Here is a 9184-nt window from a genome sequence, read left to right on the forward strand (position 1 = left end):
TTTGTAGTAATAGTTATTTCTGAATCTAAAGGCAAATGGGAACATTCACAATAGTGTTTATTAAGAGAAATTTAACTGCAGAAGCAGGCTACAGTTCAAACCACCAAAAGGGATTGAGAGTAAGTCAGCCAATCAATGCAAATTCACGTTAGATGTATTACTTCATCAGAATAACTCTCATTGGGTGTCAAGTATCATTGGGTGATTGGTGATCCTGAAGGTGGAACATTGTTTCCTAGCAACTTCTGAAAGTTTACAATTAAACCTTTTTGTGGGTGTTAATATACTACATGCTTCTGTCTTTTTCTCTCCCTCCCAGTAAGTTTCACTCCTGAATATTCCGTAAAAACAGGCTACAGATTCATATGCAGCAACTGCTTTCAGGGAAAGGAGCTGCACAGGCTGAGTGGTTTGTGTCTAGTGAAATAAGGTGTTCACAGAAACATTCAGAGATTATTTAATTTCCTTAAGAAATTTTACCTGTGTGATATTTGAGAAGGCAGTGAGGATGACTCATGCAGGAGTGTGCTAACATGTGCGTGCCATTTAGTATTACTCATCTAGTTACTAACCAACCCACTGAAGTGCAAGGAAGGGGACACGCCTCTCCTCAGTCCTGTATTCATGCAAATCTTTGTGTGTAAAGTATGCTTTGCTTTTATTGTGAAGAGATAAAACAAAAACTGGCTGACTTTGGGAATTGATAATGGGGTATAGAACCTTTCATCTCAGCCTTTGATAGTTGCCCAGGTTGATCGGGTACAAAAGTCATGGCTCTCTGCTGCCTGTTAGTGGCCTGTGTGAAATGAGTTGCTGATCTCAGTCCACTTCTTAGGTTGGACTTTTGTATACTGAAGAACTTCACTGATGCAGTCTTGAATAGACTCCCTATGTAAATATGCATTGAGGGGAGAAGGGGTTCCTTGTTCAATATTGCAACATATCTCTTTGCAGTTCTCCTTCCACCTTTCAGAGGGGTAGCCGTGTTAGTCTGGATCTGTAAAAGCAACAAAGAATCCTGTGGCACCTTATAGACTAACAGACGTTTTGCAGCATGAGCTTTCGTGGGTGAATACCCACTTCTTCAGATGCATCAGATGCCACAGGATTCTTTGTTGCTCCTTCCACCTTTCTAATTCTCAGCATGGGAGAAGGTTTCTCTCTCTCTTTCTCTAAATATATGCTAAGGTGGTTCTTGCACAATGAGAAATGGTGCAGGAAAAAGCTTCTTAGGAAATAAGATGCTATTTATAGTGTAGTTAAGACCTAATCACAAATATGGGTAGGGAACCCTTTGAGCAGGAACAGCAAACATTGTGGCTACTTGTTTTTCCTCTGAATTAGGAATCGATCACCATGTGTTTCATATTGATTAGTATGCCACATATGGAGTGTAGCTGACATGCAACAAGAAAATGGCTATTTTATTATGCTATGTTTTATCCTTCTTTATCTGTTCTTTGCTGTAACACTATCTCTGATGTACCATGGTTCCCAGTCACCTGAAACCCTGTTAAAATTATTCTTACAGTAAGCAGGGGGTGGGACTAGATGACCTGTCGAGGTCCCTTCCAACCCTGATTCTATGATTCTATGATTCTAATAATGACACTTCATACACTGATCTGGCATGGAGTAGGGCAGCTGAGATATGTAACAGTGCCAGCTCTGTAGCAATTTCCTATATATTTTATAGCAAGTTGGCATGTAATACCAAGATAGTGTTCAGTTCTAATCTTCACCAAGTTATATGATTTTCAGCTGCTTTAAATTAAATATTTGTACTGTGAGATGAGGGGAGAAGAGAACTTGGGGCACTTCTCCACCCTGTAAGGAAATTATTTCCCACATCTATGTTAGTCCAAATAGTGCAGCCTCAAAATGCCACGTCTCTATCTAATGCTCAGAATGATTATTACTCATTCCAGCTGTGACCAAGAAGTACAGCGTATTGAAGTAAATTAAGAACAAAGCAACTGCCCTGCTCAATGACAACTTCAGGAAGCAATAATCCATGTAGTTTATAGGGGCAGCTCTTCCTCTGAACATATAGACTAGGATGTATTGTTCAGAGCAGGCCGACAAGGGGGTGGGGGAAGCTGGTACAAATTATCGGGGCCCGGCGGTCCGGAAGGGGGCCCGGGGCCCGGCTTCCCTGGCTTCATCATCCCTGTTTAGCCAGTCCGCCCTTGCTGAGAGGCCCAAAAATTTTTTTTCACCAGGGCCCGAACCCATTCTCGGCGGCCCTGGTTCAGAGTTCTGTGCTCTAAATTATCCAATATAACAAAAGTCCAAATCACTTGTATAAAATTGCTTTTTTGTAAAAGTAAGCAGAAGTTAGAGATAACGTTTAGCATAAATTGAATGTTTAAGTTAAAAGAACTGTGATAAGAGGTCTTCAGAGCCCCTGGTAAAGTCATGGGATGGCATAATAATGAGCTGAAAGATTCTAGAAACAGAAGGAAATATTTGTGGTTGAAATCACCAAATGCAGGGCTGCAAGTGAACGTCTGCACCACAGACAGAAGAGGCTGCCTTTTCTACCTTTGCTGTTCTTTTGAGACAGGGTCAGACTTCAGTGACAACCAGGGGCGGCTCCAGGCCCCAGCACGCCAAGCGACCGGCAGAGCGCCTCCTGCACCATGCCGCTGTGCTTGGGGCCGCGAAATGTCTAGAGCCGCCCCTTGGGACAACAATAACAGCTTAGGCCATCTTAATTAACCTTTTCTCTTTTTCTTCCAAAAAAGGACAGTAAATACCTGTTTTAATACCATCTACAAAAATGTCAAGCAGTGTTTTTTCTCTATAAAAGACTATGAAGCTAAGGGAAAGGACCCTTGGACTGAGTCAGGGAATGAAGGAGGTTCACAAACATTTTAATTAGTATTTTGTTGTTGTTGTTTTTAACATCTATGGGTTTCTGCATGCCATATGTGAGGTATGGATATCAAAACCAAGTATTTTCCTTTTGGGACTTGTCCAAATCACTCTAACCCACTTGTTTTACATATATATTCATCGCTAGAATCCTCCGCATGTCTTCTTAAATCAGCCATTTGTGGTGTAATTAGGACATTATTTTACAGGAAGAAATCCATGCTGGGACTTGAGCATGGCTAAGAAAGCAGCTGCTTCCAGTTGAAGCAAATGTACTTTGTCATGGTAGTCTTATATATATTACTCATGTTTTTTACATCTTAAAAATCTGTTCACACTATCCAGTAGACTAAGGGATTAAGGACTCTTACATCTAAATGTTTAAAGTGCTGTGAGGATTACCTTCATAATCTCAAACATTACATAAAAAGTGTTGAGTTTAAAGTACAAATATATTGCAATGGTTTTGTAACCTGTAGGAACAGCTATTATGTAGTCTGCAATTGTTTACGTATCACTGTGCACATTAGAAGCTGAATTAATGTTTACCAGTGGATTAGTCATTCCTTACTCTTTTTGGTAAGTGCCATGGTAGCCTTTAACTTCCAGATAGCAAAACCTCTAGAGATCAAAAGAAGAGACCTTTGTTAATACCTTATTTAAGGATACCTCCAACAGAGCAGAAAACTCACCCCAGTATTGCACTATGCAGCTCGTCTGCCTAAAGATCTTGTACTTTCTGAATTATAAAGCAGAACCATTTTAATTACTGGCTTCATTTGTCAACTTGGCTTAGTGGTATCCGAAATAATTTATGATCTGACTGGTTTTTCACTGCTTCCTCACATTTCCTTCCTCAGTGTAAAATTTAGCAATTTTAGAAATGTTTATTGCTAAATTGACTTGATCTACATACACAAGCTATGCTTCTCTCTTATGGCTGCTGATCTCAACTAGTTGTTTGTAAAATGCCACATCAGATGCCAGTGTTAATTGATTTATAATTGAGGTTCAAGGTCCTTTAATGGAAAACCAGTGCATGGTTGACAAAGTAACAAGGCATGCCATGTTAAGACAGGTGTATCTCTTTCTATTATACATAATGAAAAAGGCCTCCTAAAATGCTTTGAATGTGCATCATAAACTCAAAGGCGTACAAGCAGTAAAAAACAATTAAAGTAAAAGCAGTTCCAACAATTGTCTGGACTTTGTTGGGTAATTTATCTGAGTTTTCTACTAAAGATATAGTATATTAGGTAAACTCCACATCACATAGGATACATTTAATTTATGTTCATGGATGACTTGTATGATCAATGCACCATTTTGCAAATATTTATGTTTTCATTTAGCTTTTTACCATTCTCTTGACATTAGACGTGCCAGATTAGTTTAGACAAGAATCAGAAGAGGTCCCTGACCTGGACTGGAATGCTCTGAGCTATGACTAGGGATCAAGAGATACAAATAAAATTCAGTTTACAGAACTAGCTAGTTTTCCTATGAAATTTTTCTACATTTGGATAGGAGAACATTAGGAAGCAAGCTAAAGCTTTTGAGAAAAGAGACACGGTCAATTAATGGTACTTCTCTCTTGATAGGTTCTATAGGAGATAAATATTATTATTCAGTGCTATTGGAGGTGGGCCTCAAATCTGTTTCCTGCTTGATGGGAGCAACAGAATAAAAGTCCTTCTGACCACATTTCTGGAGGAAAGGGAGAAATTCTTAACAGTGAAATTTCATCTTGACGTCCCCACTGCTTGTAGCAAAGAAGCCATCTTCTCGGGCCAATTTTGTACCAGCCCTGGTGCCATTTTGAGAAGTATGCAGGTTGCTCTCAACTCCACTTGCTCAAAGGATTGTCCACCAGCTGATTATACCCAGAGTATGTCACACTCTGGCTATGCTACTAATATATCTCTATTTGCCCCTGACATGCCCACACAGGTAGGAAGGGAAGGAGGTGCAGATGTCAGCTATAGTGGAGCTACATCTACTGAGCAATCCCTTTTGCACTGCTTGAGTGACACAAGGGTCTGGTGCAGTGGGGCTGAGGGTTCAGAGAGCATCTGGACCATAAACTGACCAGTGTCTAGGAAACAAAATATTTCTCACTTCATCTCTGAAAATGTTACCAAAATGAGTTCCTGGTTTCTGGAAGCCTGCATGACCTAAGAGAAGGACATCACAGACTTCCAAAAGGTTTTAAAATAAAAATGTTTGGGGGTTGCATGAGAAAGCGAACGACACAGCAACATTTTATTTGAGGGGGAGGAATGTCACTCACATCTGCCCAGTGGTTGTGTCTATAGTCAGTGTCCAGACCTTATTTCTCCATTTCACAGTAAGCAGACATATTTAGAACAATCTCAGAGATGCATGTTCTTAGCTGTGCTAAGGGTGTACAGGCCTCCCATTTTTTTCCTCTCCTTGTTTTCCTGTTGATAGATCCTTCCTTTTTCCAAATGATTCATCCACAGGAATGGGCATCTCCCAGCAACCCTTCAGGGACTTTTGTAGATCAAGGGTGTGGACATCACTGAGTTTCAGTGTTCCAATTCTATTATAATAATGGTTCCTATTTCCTAATGTTATAAAGGTCTCATGTCTCTATTAACTGAATTTGAGCTATCCTGGGTGGGAGGAAGTCTGAGCTAATCATGAAGAATTTTATTTACAGGAAGTTCTGGTCTATCTTGAATCTTCAGTTTCAAAGTTTAAGTGATTCTATTTTCCTGTTTGCTCTTCTCTGCCTCCAGCAGCTACAGTCAGTGGTGATTTCCATCTTTCAGGTGGCTCTTGAGGTACAGCGTCATCCAGTACATTGAAGTTCCTTGTGCATTCTAATCCTATGCAACTTGTCTTCCGTATTACAGAAGGACTTGATGGGAAGATTTTCAAAGGCCTCTCAGGATTTAAGAGGAATTAAGTCTGATGGACGCTAGCTTTTGAAAATCACCCCTGTTATGCTCTGCAGGTGGTTGAAATTGCCATTCTCCATCTAAGATAGACTATCAGAATTACTTTCTAGAAAGAGAACAGTAAATAAACCCATCTCAAGACCTGATATGACACTTTTCTTTAGTCAGTACCTATGAAAATCAAGTCTTTTTTGCATAGCAGTTTTCACTACTTTTCTTGTAGCTTTACTCACACAAGTAGTTCCACTTTCATATTTCCCATACTTTCCATGATAAACTGACTGACTGGTCTGTAATTCACCGGGTGGTCCTTATTCCCCTTTTTATAGATTGGCACTATATTTGCCCTCTTCCAGTCCTCTGGAATCTTTCCTTTCTTCCATGAGTTTTTATAGATCCGCCTCTACCCCGATATAACGCTGTCCTCGGGAGCCAAAAATTCTAACCGTGTTATAGGTGAAACCGCATTATATCGAACTTGCTTTGATCCGCCAGAGCACGCAGCGCCCCCCCCCCCCAAGTGCTGCTTTACTGCATTATGTCCGAATTTGTGTTATATCGGGTCACGTTATATCGGGGTAGAGGTGTAATTGCTAATAGCTCAGATAACTCCTTAGTCAGCTTCTAGGATGTATTTCATCAGGCCTAGTGACTTGAAGACATCTAATTTGTCTAAGTAATTTTTAACTTGTTCTTTCTCTATTTTGGTCTCAGATCCTACCTCATTTTCACTGGCATTCACTATGTTAGACATCTAATTGCTACTGAACTTTTTGGTGGAAACTGAAACAAAGGAGTCAGTTAGCACATTTGCCATTTCGACATTTTCTGTTATTGTCTTTCATTGAGTTACAGGCCTACCCTGTCCTTGATCTTTCTCTTGAATGTAATGCGTTTGTAGAATGTTTTCTTGTTACCCTTTATGTCTCTAGCTAGTTTAATCTCATTTTGTGTCTTGGCCTTTTTAATTTTGTCCATATCTGCTTGTGTTGTTTGTTTATGTTCATCCTTTGTAATTTGACCTAGTTTCTGCTTTTTGTAGGACTCTTTTTTAAGTTTCAGATCACTGAAGATCTCCTGGGTAAACTAGGGTGGTCACTTGCCATACTTCCTCTCTTTTCTATACAGTGGGATAGTTTGTTCATGTGCCCTTAAATAACATCTCTTTGAAAAACTGCCAACTCTCTCAAACTATTTTTCCCCTTAGACTTGCTTCCCATGGGATCTTATCTACCGACTTGCTAAAGTCTGCCTTCTTGAAATCCATTGTCTTGATTGTGCTGTTTTCCCTCCAGTCATTCCTTAGAATCATGAATGCTATCATTTCACAGTTAAAGGAAAACACAAACATAACACATACAGCCTTATATAGCATACCTGAACATATCAGTAATTATGTTCCAGTTAATAATATAGTACCTATTATCAGAGGGGTAGCCGTGTTAGTCTGGTTCTGTAAAAGCAGCAAAGAATCCTGTGGCACCTTATAGACTAACAGACGTTTTGCAGCATGAGCTTTCGTGGGTGAATACCCACTTCTTCGGATGCAAGTGGTGGAAATTTCCTGGGGCAGGTATATATAAGCAAGCAAGAAGCAAGCTAGAGATAATGAGGTTAGATCAATCAGGGAGGATGAGGTCACACTTCAACTGCTAGAACAGGGCCTCATCCTTTGATAGCACAGAGCTGGCATAGCCACCTACTCCCCCCCCCATCCTTGACATAAGGGTTGGGAGAGTAACTATGGGACCAATCCAGCCAGTATCATTTAGAGCAGACTTTAGGATTGGGGGAGTGGAAAGGTAGTTTAAAAGAATGCAGAATTTTTGTTTAGAGTCAGCCAGGTACATTCCAGCCCAGGTGCTTTAAGTAACAGGCCTGGCTGGTTGGAGCTGCTGAGCACTAAGGAATACAGCTTCAATTAGCCTAGAGCCACCAATCCAGTATTACCAGTTTTACCCAATTTAGACAAAACATTAAGTAATTTGTTCAAGGCCCTTGGGGTTCTTTCTGCAACCAGGTGTAGGGGTGATCACTAACTTGTCCTAACATGCCAGTAAGAAAGGGCTGGGTCATGGGGGTTGGATTTAGTGCATTTTAGAAGTACATTTTTCCTGAGTTTTTGAGACTTTCACCCTCTTTTGTGATCTTTGTTTCAGTGCAGACTAAGCAACAGAATATATGTGCAAACCCATTAAGGCTAAGGATGCCCAGGTATGAAGGAACACAATGTAATTTTCTCCCATTGAGATAAGACTGGTCAGACCAGAACTGTTTTGTCTGGTGTGCATGTGTGCTGGGGAGTGCAAATCACATGCAGTTGCTCATGCTTCTCCATGCTGTCTATCTTCTGTTGCTTCATTTTCCAGCCTCCTGGCTGAATATTCACTTGTGTTGATTCTATTTGCCAGAGTCTCTATTTATTATACTTCACTGTCATCTGTCCCATCACTGTCAGGATTTTCTCCTGATTGGTGAATGTGCTGATGTGAAATATAGGAACTGCAAGCCTTGGCCACAGAGATTGTCAGGCTCTCTTTCTCCTCATTACTAGAGTAGAGTTTGTTGAGAATACATTTTTTCCTGCGACATTTTTTATGAGAATGAATTGTTTTTGTTTTCATTGAAATTTTTCTTCAACATTTTTATGATTTTTGTTGAGGGAAAAAACGAAAACCTCAAAACTGAAAATGGTTCAGTTTTTGGCACCCAAACACCCAAAATGTTCAGTTCTCAGTTGAAATTTTTGTGATGACCTCCACAAATTTTCACTGAAATCAAACATGTCCCATGTGAATTTCTGTTTTGATTAAAAAAAAGCCATTTTTCATTTTAAAAAATTTCAAATTAAAATTTTTTAACCAGTTCAGCTCACTTGTTCATGAACTCCTAAAATAATATGATTGACCTTGGTTCTATTCTTTGATATGTCAATAGACACCTATTTATCTATCTATGTTCTTATACAGCACTCATCAACATGGGATATGAGCGTCTGTTAGGAAGGCAAACAGTCAAGTGATGGGTTGGATTAATCAGATCACAGAGAAAATTTGGGAATTCAAAGATGGAGGCTGAAGGATGTATCTGGACAAACTCCAGATGAAAAAGAGGAATTTAATTATATTGACTGATGGAAGGAGGATTTTACAGGCAGATTTCTCTACAGTTGGTCTTCAAGAGAAAACACACATTTCCAGAATGGACATTTCATTAAAATATACTTTAAAATAATGCTAAAAACAATATATTTAAAACCTGACATTTAAAAAGTTGTACACAGGAAATGCCTAATGTACCTTGTTTATATATTTGGCAGGTGTAGGATTTTGTGCACAGTGTCAACCCTTTTCTTTGATTATTATGATGATTGATGATGATGT

At 39.6% G+C, this 9184-nt stretch overlaps 1 long non-coding RNA gene across 2 annotated transcripts in view; it reads left to right on the forward strand.

Moving 5' to 3' along the window:
• Positions 1–9184, forward strand: part of LOC120392156 — a 103345-nt gene that overhangs the window by 78407 nt on the left and 15754 nt on the right. The window lies entirely within an intron of this gene.

This window comes from Mauremys reevesii, linkage group 27, assembly GCF_016161935.1.
Source record: "Mauremys reevesii isolate NIE-2019 linkage group 27, ASM1616193v1, whole genome shotgun sequence".
Classification (NCBI taxonomy): Eukaryota; Metazoa; Chordata; order Testudines; family Geoemydidae; genus Mauremys; species Mauremys reevesii.